Source organism: Lactuca sativa, chromosome 4 (genome assembly GCF_002870075.4).
Source record: "Lactuca sativa cultivar Salinas chromosome 4, Lsat_Salinas_v11, whole genome shotgun sequence".
NCBI classification, from domain to species: Eukaryota; Viridiplantae; Streptophyta; class Magnoliopsida; order Asterales; family Asteraceae; genus Lactuca; species Lactuca sativa.
Window position 1 is genome coordinate 291,080,341 of NC_056626.2, and position 6,000 is coordinate 291,086,340.

Sequence of the window (6,000 nt, forward strand, 5' to 3'; positions counted from 1 at the left end):
GAAGATCTCTGATAATAATTTTGACTTGTCTCTCTGTTAACCTTATCTGACCCAAATTCAGTCAGATATGAACACCATCTATAAAGCCTATGATTCTGCAATAGACACGAGTGAGAAGAAGGAGTGTGAGTAAACAGTCTTAGGTGACGTTTCGAGGACAAAAAGTTAAAAATCGAGTCTTTAGAACATGAACTTGTAATGTTAAGCAATGAATGTATCATTTTGAAAGATAAATTTGAAATCACCTATTCCGAATGAAATGTTTTGATTTATGATAATAAACGTCTTAATGCCAAAATTGATGCTTTGCATAATTCTGTTGACATGCTTGAAGCGAACATTCGGATGACTCATAATTTTCATCATCCATGGTCTAAAGCACCTGGTCTCGAACCAATTGCTAGTCCCCTGAAGGATTTGCAAAATTTGACATCCATGGGAGAGGTTCCGAACATCAAACATTCGGACACGCCTGTTTCTCCCTTGTCACATCTTCTGGAGACTACATACCATTTTGAGTCCCTAATTCCTGAGTTCAAACCAATTGTTGTCAAATGTCCTGATTCCATGCAAATTCTGCCTCTGACAAACCTGGACCTGATTAGGACCACAAAATTTCATTACAGTCTCCCAATTTGCGTAGACCATGTTCCTAGAAGCAATCACACAAACAATTGTGTTGTTGAAGAAATTCCTACCCTGAAAACCGAAATTGATACCTCTGAGTTTGTATGGGCATCCTTAGATGTTAAAGTTGGAAAATCAAGAAGTATCTCCTCTGATTCTTGCGAATCAGATTCCTTAGTTGTCTCAAAAACTAAGTTGGTTCCCATTACCCCTAAGTTTGATAATCCATCCGTAGGACAAACCTCAAAGTGCTTATCTCACACTAAGAGAAAACCAATGCTAAATAGGAAGGATACTGTTGATCCCTAAGTAAAAGCTAGAAATGCACTTAAGAAGGAAGTTAAGACTAGACAAAATTCCAGGTTCATTGCCAACTCCAAACCAAGTGTTTCCAGGAACTCTCATGCATCAACTCATAGTCAAAACTCGTTTACTCCCATTATGATCCTCAAAAGACCTTCCGTATCCCATAATTGTATATAACCTGAGAAAGTAGAGAATTCTACTCAGCCTAAAACTCGTGTGAATGTCATAACATTCCAAAACACCCCTCCTCGGACTAATTCATTTGTTTTTATTACAAAATCTGATGACACAATTTTTAAACCAAAATTTTCAAAACCGAATGTGTCATCAAGCAAATACACAAATGAAAAGAAAACCTCTTTGTTAGAATCTTCAAAGAAAATTTTTGTGTGGAAAGTCAGAACTCCCATTGATGAAAAACCAATTCAGGAGGTGACAAATGTTACCAACACTTCGGAAGTCAAAAGTCCGAAGCAGACTATTTCGAAACTCCAAGTCATTAAATATGACTACTGGATAGATGATAAGACATTAGCCTTCTGTCTATTTCCAAAGGATTCAAAGAATTCCACTAAGAAATACAAAATTGTTCCAAAATCACAATCAAAATCCAAAGCCCGTGCCTATGTCCCAAAGTTCAATTCGGAGCCTAAAAACTCCATTACTCACTAATTTAGCAGGCACTTTGTGCTTTGGAGCAAGATACAATATGGTATATTGATAGTGCTTGCTCCATGCACATGACGGGGCATAAAGACTTTTTGCGAGACTTAAAGGTTTCTCCAAAATGCTGGTTACGTGACTTATGGAAACAACTCAAATTCTCAAATTTGTGGTTATGGAATTCTCACCAATGGAAACTTCTCTATCTAAAATGTGGCTTATGTAGCTGATCTGAAACACAATTTGATAAGTGTTGCTCAAATCACTGATTGAAATCGACATGTGGAATATTGCAAAAAGTACAACTATGTCATGACCGAAGACCGGAAAGAGTGGTTAATCATGTCACTTCGCAACAAGAACATGTACCCGCTCGACATCAACATGATTATTGGCAAACCACAACTCTGCCTTCTCTCCAAAGTTGTTCATGACGTTAGTTGGTTATGGCACTGAAGCCTCGCTCATCTAAACTTTCGATACATGAATGATCTTGTATCTAGTGAAATGGTAAGAGGCTTACCTGTTCTCAAATTCGAAAATGATCATTTATGTGCTGCTTGTGAATGTGGTAAGCAATCAAAGAAGGGTCATCCTGTTATCATCGAAAAATCCATTTTGGAACCATTGGAACTTCTACACATTGATCTTTGTGGACCATCCACTATAGAAAGTCTTCATCATAAGAAATACATTCTTGTGATTGTTGATGACTTTACACTGTTCACTTGGGAATTCTTCCTTTGGTTGAAATCCGACACAACCTCAGAGCTCATCAATTTTATTAAGGGAATAGAAGTTCTCATCAAAATCCCAGTTAGGTGAATCCGAAGTTACAATGGCTCGAAATTCACTAATTCCACCGTTGAGAAGTTTCTCACCGAAAAAGGAATTGACCACAAGTTCTCAGCTCCTTATACCCTACAACAAAACGCTATAGTCGAACGACAAAATAGAACTCTTGTTGAAGCTGCTCGATCCATGCTAAACTTCACAAATCTGCCACTCTACCTATGGGCTGAAGCAGTGTCTACTTCCCGCTTCACTCAAATCGGAGTATCATCAATTGATGCCTCAACATGACACCGTACGAAGCAATGAATGGTCGGAAGCCAATAGTCTCGTTTCTACATATCTTCGGATGCAGGTGCTTCATAATCATCAGTAAAATTCACATAGAAGCGACTAGCATCCCTTGTGGTGGATCTGAAGGGCCCACACACATCGGTGTGTATGAGATCCAACAAACCCTCACCCCTAACACAAGTACCGGTGAAGGGTGACTTAGTCATTTTTCCAAGTAAACAAGATTCACAACTATCATCTGACTTTAAGTCAAATGACTCCAATACTCCAACCTTTTGTAGTTGTCCTATGAGCTTCTTGTTGACTTGTCCAAGGCGACAATGCCACAAAGATTCCTTATCCAATCTAGTGGAAGAATCAATATGCAAAACATTATTTCCTAAGTTGTCTACAACCGATACAATTTCATATACACCATCACAAGGTAATGCTTTAAAATAAAGAACACCATTATAAAAAGCCTTAATACCACCACATTCATTATCAAATGAAAAAGTTAATCCTTGTTTTTACAAACCATGAAAGTAAATAATATTTCTCTCCATTTCAGACGAGTAACAACATTTATTCAAATCTAATATTAACCCACTAGTAAGCAATAAAGAATAAACTCCAATCTTGGTAACAGGTGAAGCTTTCCTATTCCCCATGATCAAGTTTATGTTCCCGTGCTCCACATCCTCAATTCTTTTTAGACCCTGCAAATTAGAAAAAATGTGATTTCCACACCTTATATCAAGGACCCAAGAATTAGTATGTGGTGAGTTATTAGACAATATAGTGTAAATACCTGCATGGGTGTGTTTAACTTTCCCGTCCTTAACATCCTGCAAGTACATGGGGCAAATTCGCTTCTAGTGCCCCTTTTCCTGATAGTAGAAGCATTGAGCATCCTTTGGGTTGGAAGAGGGAGTGACAGAACCAACTTTGGTTCCACTTGAAGAGGAGCCATCAAGAGACTTTCCCTTGGTACCCTTCGAAGGGGTCTTCCTCTTTTTCCCTTTACCTTGCCCGATTGCCAGAACAGGGGCTGTAGTAGGAGTGGTAACGACATTCTTACCTTTGAGAGTACTTTCAGTAGTCCTCAAAAGTCCTTGAAGTTTTCTAAGTGTGACCTCCTGCTTGTTCATATGACAAGTCATGAGGAACTGATCATAACAAGAGGGTAAGGAGTGTAGAATGATGTCTATTGGTAACTCCTCATCAAATTTCACATTTAACTTTAGAAAACAAACCACAAATCTTTTCATTTTCTGTAGGTGGCCCGTGATAGACTCTCCATCCTTCATTTTTGTTGTTATCATGGAGGTGATGATTTCATTCCTTTCTTGATGAGCACTCTGATGGTATCTTTCCATCAGGTCCTCGTGCATCTCTTAATGGTAGAAATATTCATAGGATTTGTGGAGTTCTGCTTTCATGGTAGCCAACATGATACAAGATACCTTAGTGGCATCCTTCTCATAGCTAGTGTACTCAACAATCTCCTCGGGAGTAGCAGAAAACTCATCAATGACCTTAAGCTCCTTTTCGAGGACATATTCCTTGTCCTCATAATGAGTGACCATCCTTATGTTCCTAATCCAATCATTAAAATTAGTTCCATCAAAGATGACTCTCCCAAAAAGGTTTCGTTGGATTAGTGTCTAAGCCCGTAACTATATTTGGTAAGTACTTGACCCGGTTGTGCATGGTCCTTTTGGGTTGCCTTCACTATAGCAACTTTATAGGGTAATTTATATATATAGAGAGAGAAGATATTAAGGTTTAATAATATATTATAAGAATAATATATTAAAGGAGAATTCATATTATTTGATTAATATTAGTCATAGATTAATTACGAATTAATTTGGGTGTCTAAAAGAAATTAATTGAATAAAGGGGACTTAAACTGTCAAATGTGTGATAGTTGTATATTGGGATGGGAAACCTAATGGATAAAGGGATGAACGAAATTATGATGGGAGCCCATCATATTTTTGTCCATGGCCTTATTCTAGAAGGTTCCATGGGCTGCTTAATGTTTAAGCTATCCATTAGGGTTTTGACTGAAACCCAATTTGCTCACAGTATAAATAGAACCCCTAGGTTACAGAAATCGACAACTTGCTTTCCTAGAACCCTAGAGCGGATTTTGTGTGCCTCCTCCCTCCCTCATACACTATTGCTAGTTGGTGTTTGTAAGCCATTAGAGGAGTTACACTTGTGACAATAAGCTCAAGGAAAAAGAAAGATCAAGAGATATTCAAGAGGTAATCATCTAGATCTCATTAGTTACATTGATTTTGTAATATGCATGCTAGATCTAGGGTTAGAAAGTCTTGGATGAATGCATGTATAATTAGAGAAACCTAGATCCAAGGATTAGGGTTTGCATGAGCACATAGGATGTTCTTGTGGCTCAAACCCATCAGTGGTATCAGAGACTGGTTTGGTTTCTATTGTATTGATGCCTTGTTTATTTATTCAAGCTTTAAAATCATTTTTTATGCTAACTGCCTGATGAACTCGACGAGTTCCATGAGGAACTCGATGAGTAGGTTGAACTCGACGAGTTCCAATGTTGGCTTGACAAGTTTAGCTGTCAAACAGAAAGATTTTCGAGATTTCTTGCTGTTTTGCTTAAGGATACTAACCTAAATCGTTTTGGTTTAATAAAATCCGAATTTTATTACCTGTTTGTCAATATCCTTAACAAAAAAAAGATAATTACCAATTATTTAAATAATAAATTCCTTATTTGTTAATATTTGATTATTTGAATTATTTGATGAATTATCTTGTTAATAATAATGATTAGGTCAAATTTTGATAATCATTAAATTAATTGTTTAATTTAAAATTATTTGCTATTTGATCATTTGTGTTTTGAAAAGTTCAAAACTTGTCCTCAAGTTTTGAAATTTAAATTTTGTGATTAAAATGTTTAATTTGAACTATTTAAATATCAAACCCTAGAATTTACAAGTTTAAAATTCAACCTTATACTTTATACTATTATATGATTAATATATATATATATATATATATATATATATATATATATATATATATATATATATATATATATATATATATATATATATATATATATATATATATAACCTAAAATGCTAGTCTTACCGTTAGTAGGCCTCATTCACGAAGCCAATCTCTAAGAGGGGGGGGGGGTATAAGGTTATGGCCTATAAAATGGCCATTTAAAGGGTGTCCACTCTCACCCACCGCTTCCTTGATTGGTGGTGGGTCTAGCCGAACGGGTAGGATAGGGAAACCCTTTCTCATTAATAAGTATAATGAATTATTAAAGTAACT